This window comes from Ursus arctos, unplaced genomic scaffold, assembly GCF_023065955.2.
Source record: "Ursus arctos isolate Adak ecotype North America unplaced genomic scaffold, UrsArc2.0 scaffold_30, whole genome shotgun sequence".
NCBI classification, from domain to species: Eukaryota; Metazoa; Chordata; class Mammalia; order Carnivora; family Ursidae; genus Ursus; species Ursus arctos.
The window spans coordinates 19,001,657-19,018,103 of record NW_026622986.1 but is presented as its reverse complement, the minus strand read 5'-3'; the positions used below and the strand labels follow the sequence as shown (position 1 = coordinate 19,018,103).

The window sequence follows — 16,447 nt, the reverse complement described above, 5'->3', positions numbered from 1 at the left end:
GGCACCCTTGTAGCAAAACAGTTGACCACAGATGTACAAGTGTGTATCTGCAATCTTAATTCTATTCCATTGATCTGTATGTCTACCCTTGTGCCACTACGACACTGCCTTACTCAAGCTTCATAGTTAATTTTGAAAAATCAGAAATGTGAGTCTTCTAATTTTATAATTCTCTTTCAAATTTATTTTGCTTACTCTTGCTGTCTTGAAATCCCATATGCATTTTAGAATCAAATTGTGAATTTCTATGAATAAGCTGAAATTCTGAAGGGGATTGTGTTGCCTCTGTGGATTAGTTTTAGGCATACTGCCATTATTAAAAAAAATAGTATTTTGATCCATTAGCAAGGAACTTTTTCAATTAATACATCTTCTTTAGTTTTCCCCATTACAGAATTTCAGAGTATAAGTTTTCAGAGTATAAGTTTTGTACTTCTTCCTAAATTCATTCCTAAATAATTACTTCCTGTTATCAAAAATGGATTTTTTAAATTTAATTTTTGGACTGTTATTTCCAAGTAGATAGGACTACAATTGATGTTTGTATATCGATGATGTATCCTGCAAACTTAACTGAACTTGTTTATCAGTTCTAATTGTTTCTTTTAGTTCAATTATTTGTCTTGTTATTTATTGTTCTAATTTGCTTTAGTGAAATATTTAGGATTTTCCAAATATTAGGTGATGTCGTCTGCAAACAGAGATAGTTTTACTTCTTTCTTTCCAATCTGGGTATCTTTTAATTCTTTTGCTTGTCTAGTTGCCCTAAAACTTCTAGTACAATGTTGAATAGAAGCTGTGTGAGAGAACATCCTTATATTTTTCTGATGTTAAGGGAAACACATCCAGTTTTTCATCATGAAGTATCACATTAGTTGTGGTTGTCAAGTTGGGGGTAACCCCTTCTATTCCTAGTATGTTGAATGTCTTTATTATCAAAAGCTATTGGACTCTGTCAAATGTTTTTTCCATGTCTATTGAGAAGACTATGTAATTTTTGTCTTTTATTGTACTGATGTAATGTATTATAGTCATTGATTTTCAGATGTTAAACCTGCCTTACATTTCTGGGATAAATACCATTGGTCATGGTGTACAATGCTTTTTCTTTTTTCTTTTAATGTTTCTGGATTTGGTTTGCTAATATTTTGAGGGTTTTGTGCCTTTATTCATAAGGGATATTGATCTGTTTTCTTTTTCTTTTGATATCTTTGATTTTGATATCATGGCAATACTAGCCTCAAAGAGCTGGGAAGTGTTCCCTCCTCTTCTAATTTTTAGAAGAGTTTATGAATAATTGGCTATAATTCTTCTTGAAATGTTTGGTAGAATTCAGTGGTGAATGCATCTGAATCTGGGCTTTTTTTGTGGATTTTTAAAAAATTACTTACTCAATCTCTTCACATGTTACATAGGTTGAGTCAGAATGTCTATTTCTTTCTTTCTTTTTTTTTTTTTTTCCAGTTTTGGTAGTTGTGTATTTCTAGGAATTTTCCCATTTCATTTAAATTACCTCATTTGTTGGCATAAAAGTATATATAGGATTTTTCTAAAATTCTTTTTGGTCTATAAGGTCAGCAGTAAAGTCCCCTCTTCCATTTCTGATTCCAGTAATTTGAGTCTTTTTATTCTTGATGAATCTAGATAAGTTTTGTAGAACTCACTTTTTGGTTTCACTGATTTTCTCTATTGCTTGTCTCTTCCCTATTTATTAATCTTAATTAATCTTAATTAGTTTTTTCCAGTGTTCAAAAGTGAAAGTTTAGGTTATTAATTTGCAAATTTTCTTCCTTAATATAGGCATTTACTACTATAAATCTACCTTTGAGTATTGTTAGTCTCATCCAATAAATGCTAGTATGTTGTCTTCATTTATTGCATAGTGTTCTATTTCCCTTTTGATTTCTTCTTTGATCCACTGGTTATTTAGGAGTGCAGTGTTTAATTTCCAAATAATTATGAGTTCCCCAATTTTCCCAGCTATCAGTTTTTTTGTTTGGTTGGTTGTTTTTTCATTTTCTTAAAGATTTATTAGAGAGAGAGCAAGAGCGGGCAGGCATACACGCACACAGGGGAGGGTAAAAGGAGAGGGAAAAGAGGAAACAGCCTCCCAGCTGAGCAGAGAGCCCAACACAGGGCTTGATCTCCAGACCCTGAGATCATGACCTGAGCCAAAATCAGGTGTCACAAGAGTTGGCCACTTAACCAACTGAGCTACCCAGGCACCCCAACCAGCTAAGTTTCTTTTTTTTTTTTTTTAAAGATTTTATTTATTTATTTGACAGAGATAGAGACAGCCAGCGAGAGAGGGAACACAAGCAGGGGGAGTGGGAGAGGAAGAAGCAGGCTCCTAGCAGAGGAGCCTGATGTGGGGCTCGATCCCAGAACGCCGGGATCACGCCCTGAGCCGAAGGCAGACGCTTAACCGCTGTGCCACCCAGGCACCCCCCAACCAGCTAAGTTTCTAATTTCATGCCATTGTGACCAGAGAACACACTTTGTATTATTTCTATCCTTTTAAAGTCGTTGAGATTTGTCTTATGACCTAGCCTCTGGTCTATCCTAGAGAATGTTTTGTGTACTTGAGAAGAATGAATATTCTGCTTTTGTTGGGTAGAGTGTTCTAAAAATGTCTGTTTGTTCTAGTTGGTTTATAGTGTGGTTCAAATTTTCTATTTGTTGTCTCCTGTCTAGATTTTCTACCCGTTATTGAAAATGGGATATTCAAGTCTCTGATTATTATTGTTGAATTATTCACTTCTCTCTTGTTTTTGCTTCATGTATGTTAGTACACTGTTATTGAGTGCATATATGTTTATAATCACTATACCCTCCTGATAGACTGAACTTTTTATCAATATACTCCTGTTTCTTTACACTCCTATTATTTTTTGGGGAGGGGGCAAAACTGGAAATTTTATATAATATATAATAGCAAGTCTGAGTATTATTCCACCACTTACCATAGGGCTTGTTGTCATTATTATTTGCTTGTTCACCTAGCAATTTACTGGATTATTTTAGTGAAGTTGATCTCCCCCCCACCCTCAGCATCAGGCTATGTTGTTCCTCAAGGTAGTATAATTTCCAGGCATGCCCAAGGTCACACTGAGATGATAGTGGTACTAGTGGGACTCTTCATCTATTTCTCCTAATCACCTCTAAATGTTAAACTTTACCAATCACCAGCTAGCCGATCTATTGTTTTTAATAATGCTCTGGGGCATAAGTTGTTCTATAAACTAATCCAATCAAATTTGACTTCCCTGAAGCAAGAGTTTCTGATAAGCATTTCGTTTTGTTCTGATATCAGGACTTCTCTTTCCTGATCTATTATTCCCTAGCTCTGTCCTTCAAACTACTTGACCTACAGTTTAGCCTGTAGCTTGAATCTCCTCCCAAACAGATTTACTACAACCTCCACTGCTCTTCAGAGGGCCTTTACGCTGGAATTTCTTCACTCTGTTGCAAATGAAATCAGTTCCTTGGGAAGAAATTAGTAGGAATCTGGGTTTTGGGGGCCTGTTTCTCCCCTAGACAAAAAATCTCTGAGCCAAAGTTCTGGAGGTAGGGGTGAGGACAATGGCGGTGTTCTGAGGGACACCCTGCCATAGGAATCTGGCATTTGATATGTGGGGACAGGAGCACAGGGTCCTCTTAGCTTGCCTTAGTGTGAAACCACCAGCTCCGAAGTCAGGGTAAAAGTGACCAGGGCCCCAGTATTTTAGCACGCTGCACCAAGGCAGAGTCTCTGTTCCATGAGTGGAGGCTGAGCAGAAGGGAGCCCTCCACCTCTCAACTGCACTCATCCAGGACTTAGCCTCAGTAACGGGTAGCTGAGGGATGACATAGGAAACACTGATGCTCTACTCCTCCTGGGAAGAAAGTCTCTCTCTGGGAGCTAAGAGAAGAGTGTCTGATGTTCTTGAAGGCAGTAGGGTGGAAGAGAGTATCCATCTCACTGGGCTGGCAGCGAGCAACAAGAGAGGAATGAATTTTGGTTCAAATATTACAGACTCTCACTTTTATTACTGAATTTTCATAGATTCTTGAATAAATGTTTCTTCACTTGCTATTTGCCCTTGGGACCATTTCCAGAGATTTTAAATGTTTTTGTTTTAAATACAGTTTTCACCAGTTTCATGGGAAATGGGCAGCATAGCTCCTCATGCTACCATTTGGAAGTTTATCACTGGATTTCCTCTTACCTGCTTGTATGGTAGTCACCGCTATCCCTTCGTTCTGTCAAACAGATCAGTTGTTTTGTCCTCTTTCTCCTTTGAGTGACAACTAAGGAACTGAGTGAACTAGCCGTTCACCTTACATCCCCGCTTTCTAACAGATTTCCTCCAAATCATGATTTTGTAGGTTGTCTGGATTTTTCACATTGTTAGTTTGGGGTGATATGTTCTTTACTTTCTACACCCTAAGTTGTAATTTGTTTTTACTTTTTTTATAGTAAGTAGCATTTGTTTAACTCTCCTGCTTTGTAGATGGTAAAACTACAAGGAATGCAGTTTAGGAGGCAGAATGAAAGAAAATAACAAAATTGTCCTAGCTTTCTATATCTAAACAATATTACTGAGTACAAATATGCCCAGACCTTATTTTAAAAAGCTATGTTTTTTATTGTCCTTTGAATTTCTAGTGTATTCACAAATAGATTAATTCAATTGTTTATTTTGCAAACATTTCTATATATGAATCTCTGTGATGCAGTTATCAGGGAGCAAATCTTGAGTCTTGTCTTTCAAAAGATATTAGTCTACTAGAAGAAACACAGGCGGACAGAAAACTAAACTCTCAACAGCCTGCTCTCCCAGCCTGCAGTCCCATCACTGCACGATCCACTCCTGCTGCTCAAGCAAAACCAGCTTCATGAGTTGCCCAGGCCACAGGCGAGTGGCAAACAGGCTTCGGTGAGCCCGAGGAGGGGCAGGCCTGCCCTGGTCCCCACAAGTCTATGTGTCTGTCCCTAGCACTCTGGAAGGCTACAAAAGGAGGAAGACTGTCTAGAATCCCTGCAGGACAGGAAAAGAAGGGGAAATCTCAACATGGAAAAAACTCTACAGTGAAAATAAACATAAAGCTAGAAATCGAGGTAAAACCAGAAGATGAAGGAGAGCGTAAAGATGAAGGAAAATCAGATGAGCAAGAAAAGTTGGAAGGAGAGGGGAAGCCAGGGCATAAGGGAAAGCTCCAGAATGAGGGACAGCTGGAAGATGAGGAACCACCAGAAGATGAGGGAAAGCAAGAAAGCAGGGTAAGACCGAAAAGGAGGGAAAACCACACAGTGAGGACAAGCTAGAAAACCTGGCAAAGCCTGAGAGTGAGCTGCAGGCTGCTAGAAACTGCTCACTTTTAGATTACATACCCAGGAAAGCAAAAAGAAAAACGGACAGGGGGACAGAGGATTCTTCCAAGGACTATCAGGAGGACTTACAGGAAAGGAACTTGGGCAGTGAGGAGATGATGACAGAAAACAAAAACAAAATCAAGCTACTGGGACTATACCAAAATAAAAAACTTTTGCACAACAAAGGAAACCATCAACAAAACAAAAAGGCAATTTACTGAATGGGACAAGATATTTACAAATGACACATCTGACAAGGGGTTAATATCCAAAATATATAAAATTATATAACTCAACACCCAAAAAACAATCTGGTTAAAAAATGAGCAGAGGACCTGACCATTCAGGTCCTCAAAATCAAGTCATGACATTTTTAAAAAAATACTTTATTTATTTGAGAGAGAGAGAGAGAGAAAGAGAGAGAAAGGGAAAACAAGCAGTGGGAGCAGGAGAGGGAGGGGGAGATGCAGGCTCTCTGCTGTCAGGGAGCCCTGTGCGGGGCTTGATCCCAGAACACTGGGATCATGACCTGAGCTGAAGGGAGATGCTTAACTGGCTGAGCAACCCAGGTGCCCCCATGACATTTTTTCAAAGACATACAGCCAGCCAACAGACATAGGAGAAGACGCTCACCATCCCTAATCATTAGGGAAATACATATTAAAACAATAATGAGGAATCACTTTATACCTGTCAAAATGGCTAAAATCAAAACACAAGAAATAATAAATGTTGGAGAGGATGGGGAGAAAAAAGGAACCCTCATGTACTATTGGTGGGAAAGCAGCCACAAGGGAAAAGAGCACAGAGGTTCCTCAAAAAATTAAAAACAGAATGGCCACAGGATGCAGTAATTCCACTACTGGGTATTTACCCAAAGAATACAGAAACACTAATTTGAAAAGATATATGCACCCCTATATTTACTGCAGGATTACTTACAATAGCCAAATTATGGAAGCAACCCAAGGGTCCATCCATAGATAAAGAAAGAAAATGTGACACACACACACACCAGAATATTACTCAGCCATAAAAAAGAATGAAATCTTGCCATTTGCAACAACATGGATGGACCTCGAGGGTGTAATTCTAAGTGAATCAGTCAGTCAGAGAAAGACAAATATCATGATTTCACTAATCTGTGGAATTTAAGGGGAAAAAAAAGAGAAGAAAACAGACAAATACAGAACTGGTGGTTATGAGAGGGGAGGTGGGTGGGGGGATGGGTGAAATATATAAAGGGGATGAAGAGTAGTACACTTATGGGACACCTGGGTGGCTCAGTCAATCATTCATCTGCCTTCCTCTCGGGTCATGATCCCCAGATCCTACAATGGAGTCCTGGATCAGGACTCAGTGGGGAGCCTGCTTCTCCCTCTGCCTGCAGCTCCCCCTGCTTGTGCTCTCCTCTCTCTCTGACACATAAATAAATAAAATCTTTACCAAAAAAAGTACTATATTTACATTGATGAGCACTGAGAAATATACAGAATTGTTGAATCATACTGTACACTTGAAACCAATAAAACACTGAATGTTAATTATACTATATGAAAAAAAGTAAGAAGGCAGATAGTAATAGCTACCTCGCAGAGTTTTAGTGGGTGATTAAATAGGATGCAAATCGCCTCAATAAATAACAGCTGTGTTGCTATCTGTTTCTGAGTCATTTGGATTAACAGAAATGAATTCAATAATCCAGAGAGAGTATATAATGTATTTGAAGTTAAGTCTAAAGATGTGCTTCAAGGTACATTTTTGTGAGTTAAGGAGATACTTCAACTTTAGGTCAAGTTTGAGACTTTGGGGTAGCAGAGCAGGAAAATATCTAAATAGAGTTTCAGATCTGTGTGACTCTGCACTTTTCAAAGTGACCTCTCACATATCATCTGATCAAATTCACAGTCATTCTTTGAAGTAGATATTATCACCCCAATTTTATAAGGCTTATGACTTGTCTGTCCATGGTCAGTCACAAAGTATGTATAGTTTTGGAACGGATCTTGCATATCTAGCTTCTGACTCTCAATCTACAGCTCTGCCCTATCAAATCTGCCACTCGGAGGCTCAACATTCATCCTTCTTTCTAGAATTTACCTTGGACTTCAATAAAATAGCTCTATGAAATACTGCATTTCGAAGAAGCTCTGATATACAACTTTCTGACCTTGAAAGCACTTGTAGTTTATCACCCCCATTAGAAAAACATTTCCAAGAAGACAAATGTTCAAAACCTACAATCAAATTAAAGTTTTGAGTATATAATTCAATTAAATAATTTGGAGATATAGCTGATATTGACTTTTTTTGAGTTGGCGTTAAAACTGTGATGCTGTTATGACATTAAACCAATCAATTTTAAAAGATTACTGCTATTTCTAAAAACTGAGCCACACATGATCAATGTTGTCTTGAATAATAGTTACCCTCAAGGGGGGAAAAAAAAACAACAACAACTGCACATCCATCTTACTAGTTCTATGCCAATTTGAAAAATAAAGTTTAAAATGAAACCCAAGAAAATTATGTCTTACTTTTTTTTTTAACATTTTATCACCTGAATTCTAAAATATTCTCTTGGGATGCCTGGGCCTTGGCGGCTCAATTGGTTAAGCATCTGCCTTTGGCTCAGGTCATGATCCTGGGGTCCTGGGATCCAGTCCTGCATTGGGCTCCTTGCTCAGCAGGGAGCCTGCTTCTCCATCTGCCTGCCATTCCCCCTGCTTGCGTGCACACGCTCTGACAAATAAATGAATAATATCTTGAAAATAAATAAAGATAAGTATTCTATATGAAGAAAGTTGAAGCATAATAACAGTATTTTGTTACCAAGTCCATGATATAATAGTTCTTGAGAAACCTATTCCTCTAGTGCCAATATTACTCAGTCATGTGCACAGTTTCACCACCTGTAAAATGGAGTTTATTTTCTCACACGAGTTGATAGTGGCATTTGGCAGTTTCCTGTCTTTTAGGAACCTCAAGCATTCCCAAAGTGCCACTTTTTCTATCATAAGAAAAATTTCTCCTCAAGCTAGTTTCTATTTCACTCTCATTTTCCATGAGATGATATCCTATGACACAGGATGATGGAAACTTAATTCTGCTCAGGAGCATAACTGCTCCAGTCCATGGAAAATAACAACAATAAGATGTGGAATTCATCTTAAAGGTGTAATTACACATTAAATGATGCAGTTTATGCTGGACATCTGCAGCATATCATTGTAATTAATTAAGAGTGGGTAAGTGCAAAAATATTAAGAGGATAAGCATGTTCTGTGTCTTGCATTTTCCCCTCCACTTAAATAGAAAACAAACAGCCTGGACGAATGAGTAAGTTATGAAAAGGTTTATGTGAAGGAAAATCTTGAATCTTCAGAGTTCTTATATATAAATAGCTCTCAAGAGAATTGATTCTAGGTAAAACCTTTATTGACAGGTCCAAAATGGAGGGAAAAAATGATGGAAAGAGGAAACAGAATAAGAAAATGGAGGAGAGATGAACTTCAGGGAAGTTTCAGACTACTGCCCATCCTCTGAAGAACGTTAAATGATCAAAAATAATTCTAACATTCTTTGTCTACACGGTCCTGGGACCAAACAAGCCGAGGCCTACATCTATCTTTCCTTCTCATATACAACCGTGTGCCAAGAAATCTCAAAATATCTTCACAAGGGATCAGACAATAGGCTCCGCTTGGCGTCTTTTGGCCCGAGAAGCAATCTGGCCACGCAACACGGGTCAGGCAGTTTCCATCTGTCCAAACGCCGGGCCTCACCAGCTGCCTCCGCCCCTGCCAGCCCGGCGCCTGTCATGAGGGTGTCCCCCTTGTCACCTTCCTCAGGAGTCCGGCGGCCAGTAGTGAGCTCTCGCTGCTCTCGGAGGAGCGCCCAAGTCCTGGCTCTTTAACATGCTCTCTGGGCGGCTCTCCTCCACTCAGAATACAGCTAGCAATGGTAACGGGGAGATATCAGCGCCCAGAGGGATCAGGAAAGAAGACGACAGCAAAGGGGAGGAGCTTTTAGCCTCTAGTGCGCTGCGGATTCAGAGGCGGTCTTGGGCCCCTGCGCAGGCGCAGCGAACTAAAAGGCCGCCAGCGGCGTGCGGAACAGGAAGCACCACGTGGTGCACGCAGCACGCCGCCGGCTCTCCTCTCCACCTAAGCCGCGGCTTGCTCAGCGGGTCTGCAAGGGCCCGGGCGGCTTCGCCCGTGCAAACTCCATGTGGGACAGCTCATGGAAGCTCGGAAAGCCACCTCCCAAGGCAGCTCTTGTGCTGGGCGCCCAAAGCAGAGAGACAGCAAGATCCTCCAATTGGCTACCTCATGGCAGATCCGAGAGAGGGGATCACCTCTTGGTGTGGTCTAGGCCCGGGTGATGGTTGAGAGGGGCAGGCCATCCCATGAAGTCGCCCGCACTAAGTACTGGGTGGCCTGCACGCCCTTGCAGAAGGCAGGGCTGCCAGAGCAGTCGCACCAGGGCGGGAGAGGTGGCATCAGTCACCTGTTGTCATGGCCACAGCGAGCCCCGTGTCCCTTGGTCCCAGGAGCCTGATCCGTGGCTTGCCCCGGCCAGCCGGAGTCCCTACCTAGCCGGTCCTCCCAGCGCCACTACCTCCACTCCAGCTGGCGTCTGCGTCCAGAGAGCAGTTAAGTATGCAACGCAATGTATAACCTTTGTTCAAGCCTTGAGAAATTGGGTTGGTGCTTTCCATGTAAATAGAGTGACAGCAGTAGGGTCGGAGGAATTTGGCAGAGGGAAAGATGGCTAATGTTATTAATGTGGTGAATAAATATTTAAGAACAGGATAAGCAGAACTTTTAAAATGTGTAAGCTAAATATTTTACAATTGAAGTATCTTGTTTAATGTATATACATAACCAGCAATGTTTGCTGCATGTTGCAGCTCCTACATTCTTCCACTCTAAAAATCCCATTGATACCAAAAAACGGTTTTTATTCTTTCCAGTTACGTTATTGTTACTGTTACTGTTGTTAGGGTAAAGGGTTACAAATTATGTGCTTCAAACACCAAAAAGTGTTAAAAAAAAAAATAGTGGGAAGTCTCCCTCCCATCTCAGTCCCCCGACAGGCAAGTCACCCCTCTCTCCCATCTTCCCATCCCATCCACTACCACCCCCCCCCACACACACACAAGTAACCACTGTTATTGATGCCAACATTAAATACTTTGGTTGAATAATTAGAACTTGAACAGTCACCGGCAGGAGAAAACTAATGAACTTTTTGTTAATTCAGAGAAATAAATTACAGAAGCAGTCCCTAGAGAAGTGTGGAAGGAAGAGGATATAGAAAGTCAGGGGACCATATCTTGGTTACAGCCATCACCCTTAAGAAGTTCTCTAAGAAGAAAGTATCATAGTTAACATTGTGTGTGCCTGCCAATGTCGTTTTTATTTTACGAGGAAAATCCAACACACTTTGAAATTTGATGTCATTGGGTTTATGCATGACGTAAAATTTTCTCACAGGAAGTAATGTCAGAATTCTGTCACCACCTTTTTTATTTTGTAGATGAGGAAACAGTAGCTCATTGACATTTATAAGTCTTCCAAAGTATTTATTCCTTTTCTTCCAATAAATATTTTGAAATAGTTAAATGATAACTTTGGTCACCTCTGTAAACTAGTCATAATCAATATAATTTATTTTGATTGACAATTATAAAATATATTTATTGAATGAAATTAACAATTATATATCAGGAAAGATTCAGTGCTAATAAATCAATGTAAAAATATTTTTCAGGTTTCTTTGGGATAAAGTAAAAATAAATTGCAACGCTCTTTATTAGAAAGACATATTTATATTATTTAATTGAGTTATTCTTATTTCCAAAACCAGCATTTGTTATTCCTCTCAGAGACCATTTATTATTTATATCTGTCCCAGCACCCACCACAGGGCCTAGCACATAGTAGGTGCCAAATGAATATTTGCTGACTGGGAAACCAATTGTAGATCACAAAATTATTTTTATTTGACATTTAATATCCAGTACTTTAAGGAGATAACATTTATTATATGAAATTAATCCAAAATGGATAATGTTGTGATTTTTTTCAGTTCATATTCTATTAAATAAGTAACGCAATTAGAAAATTACAAAAACAAGCCATTAATACCATTGCCAGTGTGAGTCCATTCCATATAGCACTGTATGTTTTTTCATTTGAGACTTTTTTCCCAGAAAAGGGGCAAGTGGATGAATCATAGCCAAACTGCAATATATTTCCCCAAATTTTTCTTGTGCTTTCTAACTCTCAGCAAAACTTTTTTCCCCCCATGTTATTGCATCTGGACTTTATCACCCACAATCACACTGCCATGATTACCAATTAAAACTCCTTAACTCGTCATTAGTGCGATCCAATTCCTACCCTGTCTTTAATATCCAGCTGAAGTCCTCCCTCCTCCAGGAAGCCTTCCCTCCAACACTCAGCCTGCAGCAAACTCTTTCCTCTGAACTTTCAGATTAGTAATGACACTCACCACACACTTAACATTCTTTATATTTTGATATGTTGTCTAAGTTTTCTGTGCACACGTTTGACCATTCTGGTAAGATTGATAAGAGTAGAAATAGCCACAGAGGTGTGTCAGTTCAACTTTATTTTGTATGAAAGTAGAAACAGGCCCATCCAGAGGGATTAAGCAAATGGCCCCAATTCACAGCTTTACAGTAGCAGGAACCTATGGGGTATGGGTCTTTGCATATCTTCATGTCTACGTGCTAAGCATGGTGCCTTGTATGTATTACATTTTGGGTGTTTTGTTGTTGTTTTGTTGTAAATGTTATATAAAACATACATCCCACTATTTATTTTAAAAATATCTGCTCAAGGATTTGCTAGAGAGATGTTTGTGTTCATGTGCTTTCATATGGTAAACACATAGTTGTTTTTTCAAGGCTCTTTGGCAACAGTCCATTCATGTATTTTGACAGTCTCACCTCAACTGATACATTTTACAAAACAAGTGTGTCAAAACAAATAGAAAAGGGGGCAAGAAGCTTAGAAAATTGAGATAAAATACAATTTTTTATGAGATAAAGGCACATTATTTTTACCCCCATGCAACCACCGCCAGCAAAAGAACTGGAGATACACACACAAACACTCTGCTTTAAACTGTGGCACAGATAAATGCATACAAAAGAACCAGGAGTATATGGGGAGCAGGAAGGAGGAAGAAGGGATTCCGGCAAAGAAGAGTTCACTGCTCTACAATACGGTTATTTATTTGAATCTGTATGGGGAAAAAAAAAAAACGTGTTTCCTTTTAAATATTCACAAGATGTTCCAACATTTTGAGCCAAAAAGGGAGACCTTTAGCAGATGCTGGGCCAGAGCCAGGACCTCTACCCTCACACCTGCCCTTCATCTTCCACTAGTTGCAAGTCCTTCCAGTAATACAAAACTGAGGAGAGTATTGTGTCCCAACTGCTAGAAACCAGATTGCCCAAATTCCCACTGTTTGCCACTACCTTTAGTGAAAGTCACACTTTGTTAAGTCTAGACACTTTGCAGTTCCTTTCTGATGAGGCATTTTTTTTCCTACCACAAGTCTTTAACCTGAAGTCTTTGGCAAAGGTTGCATAGGAGAGTCAGAAACTCAAGCAGATGCTGAGGTTGGTTCTTAACCCCATAGCTACCGATGATAAGGCTTGAGGCATCTGTCATCACCTGGGCAGGGGGGTGGGGTGGGCAGAGGAGATGGTATAAGTTTGACAAAATGTAAAACTTGTTGAAGTTCTTAGAGGGATGCCAGACTTTGAATATGTGGCCCAGTTTCCCTCCACTGGCCTCACCTGTGCCCCGTGCTCACCCATCGTCATCTGTGCAGCCCTCACGCCACCTGACCTCAAGGTGTTACTTCCAGCTTCACTGTTGGTTCGCCTCCTTTCACACGGGTATTGGGGAGAAACTTCTCATTGAGGTTTTTCATGTTTCCATTCGTTGTGCACAAGAAAGATGTTGAAACTGCTTCCATGCTAGTAGAATATCTACCTTAAAGACCAGGAAGTAATGCAGAAAGCCTTTTTGGATACTGATTTTTTCACACTCAACCCCACAGCCGCCCTGTGGTTTTGATTTCTTGAATCACTGCAGTTATGACTTGTCTGTCTTTTCTTAGAGCAATGCTCATAAGTCCTTCTGCTGGTCCTACTATCTAAGTTACACAGTAATAGTAATAAAGATAACAATGATGGTAATTAATATTTATTGAAGACTCTCTTAATGCTAGGTACTAAGCACATTTTTTTACATGTATCAACTCATTAACCCCTGTATTCGGGTCCTCCAGGTATATACCTCCTGGTTCTATTTCATAGTATGTATATTATGAGAAATTGGATCATGTGATTATGGAGGCAGAGAAGTCCTATGATTTGCTGTCTACAAGCTAGAGACCCAGGGAAATCAGTGGTGTAATTCAGTTTGAGTCCAAAGGCCTGAGATACAGGGAAACGGGTGGTGTAAATTCTAGTCTGAGGGCAGGAAAAGATGAAATGTCTTGTCTCAGCTAAAGCACTGAGGCAGGATAAAGGGGACAAATCCTTCCTTCTTCTGCCTTTCATTCTGTTCAGGCCCTCAGCAGATTGGATGATGCCCACACACATTGGGAAGGACAGTCTACTTCTCTGAGTCTACCAATTCCAGTGCTAATCTCACCTAGAAATATCCTCACAGGGACACAAAGAAATAGTGTTTAGGGGCGCCTGGGTGGCACAGCGGTTAAGCGTCTGCCTTCAGCTCAGGGCGTGATCCCGGCGTTATGGGATCGAGCCCCACATCAGGCTCCTCTGCTGGGAGCCTTCTTCTTCCTCTCCCACTCCCCCAGCTTGTGTTCCCTCTCTCACTGGCTGTCTCTGTCAAATAAATAAATAAGATCTTAAAAAAATAAAAGAAAAGAAATACAGTCTGAGCTGTGAGGCTTAGTTGCCTCTACAGTGTGCATTCCCTAGTAATACTAATGGTAATAAATGACAACATAGGTTACCTATTGATTAGACACGTGCTTTGAGTTAATTTTAAATGAGTTTGATTTCTGCACCGAAGTACATCATTCATGCTCTCTCCTCTGGGTCCTCTGAATAGGAGCACCTTCATGGGGTTGGCTACCTGGAGCTGGAAGAATGGTCGGTGGCTATGGAGTATTAGGGGTTTTTTGTTAAATCTTGAGCATTTATCTATTAACAGCCTCTTTAGATATTTAAATGTTTATAGGATAGTATTACAGTCTGAGTCTACTCCAAAGTATAACTGAAGGTTCAAGTGACTTCTTTCTTCCTCAACCTTAAACTATAGATGGGAATCCACTCTTTACCTGCAAGTAGAAAACCTGAAATTTAATTATAGGAAAGGAGAACAAAAAAGGGCAAACTTGGTGTGTTTTTTTTCCCCTTTCCCTTGAACGTCATCTTTGTCCTTTACTATGGAGACAAGAGATTATTAGAATTTTTTTTCATGTGCAATACTTACTGGCTTTTAGGTTTCATAAATTTGAAATGTTATGAATTTGTATGGCTTTGTAGTTCTGGGGTAAGTGCTTACTTTTTTGTTTGTTTTTCTGAACGCATTTAGAAGAAGGAAATCTTCAATCTGTTATGTTGTAACAGTTCTTAAGCATTTTATTCTTTAGAACCTCTGAGTGTGAAGTAGGAACCATTATTATGTTCGGGACATTTTTAAACTTTCCTATTTTTCTCTCCTGGCACTTTCTAAAACTTCTGGAGTTGACTTTAACCTTGCATTCCTGAAATTCAGTGAAAATAACTTAATTCTTGTTTATCCTTTGTAGAAATCAATTTAGTGAACAAGTGTACATAATTTTACTTCCACTTCCTAATTTATCTGAAATTGTCAGGGAAAAACGTAATCTGAATAAGAAAATTCCCAGAAATTTACGTTTACTAATTTAAATATTTAGAATTTGAAAAATACATATGGTTTGCAAATATTTCCTGCTTTAAGAAAGATATGTGAAACACAGTCTAACCACTTTGTGTGTCTTAGTTTCAGTAGAAGGAAATATTATGGAGTGCTGACATAGTACAACTAATAATACAGCTATGATCTCATTGATAAGGCTTTTCCTCCTCACCTTAAATTCAACAAAATTGATTCAACAAACTTACCTAATGAACACCTATAATCTTTGATCCTATGTTGTTACAATTGCAGAAATGAGTAAGACAACCCATGTAAATAGCACTCAGATCAAAACACAAAACATCACCAGCACCTAGACACACGGTGTCTTCCAGTCTTAGCCTTGCCTTCTTCCCAAAGGTAACTACTCTTTTGATTTCTCGTGTCTTTTTGTTCAACATTATATTTGTGAAATTAATTCATTTTGTGGCATTTTGCAAGTTTCCATTGTGAAGTAGTGGCTATAGGGATATATCAAAAATTATTTATCCATTTCATTGTTCATGGACATTTTTAGTTTGGAGTTATGTGGGTAATGCTGCTCTGAACATTCTTGGACATGCCTCTTGGTAAACATATTTTGCTATGTATGTGCCTAAGAATGGAAACACCATGTATTCGTTTAAATGCATGCTTAACTTTAATACAAACTGCCAATGAGCGTTCCAAAGTTTCTGCATTAATTAATTATCCCACCAGCATAACAGTTTCTGTCGTTCCACATCTTCTACAACATTTGGAATTGTCTCCTGAAATTGTAGTCCTTCTGTGTAATTCATGAGGTTTTAATTTGCATTTGCCTGATGAATAAGGACGTCAGGACCTTTGGTTATAATGTCTGGCCACTCTGTTACACTCTGTTACAGTTCTTAATCAGACTTACTACTAATTTTTTGTTGGGTAGCCAGAAACTTACTGGTTTGTAAAAATTCTTTGAATACTCTTCATTACAAACTCTTTCTTTAATATATATGTTGCAAAAACTTTTTCCGCTGTCTCATGCTTAGTACTCTTTTGATGAACAAAAATTTCTAATTTTAATGCGTTCCTTTTTATCAATCTTTTTTCTTTATGGCCAGTGATTTTTGCATCTGATTTAGGAAATATATTCATACCCAAGTGTTATGAA

The 16,447-nt window shown here is 39.2% G+C and overlaps 1 pseudogene; it reads left to right on the top strand.

Annotated features, from left to right (window-relative positions):
- The first annotated feature begins 4,963 nt into the window (after positions 1 to 4,963).
- On the top strand, positions 4,964 to 9,395 carry LOC113241310 (transcription elongation factor A protein-like 5; annotated as a pseudogene).
- Positions 9,396 to 16,447: the final 7,052 nt, after the last annotated feature.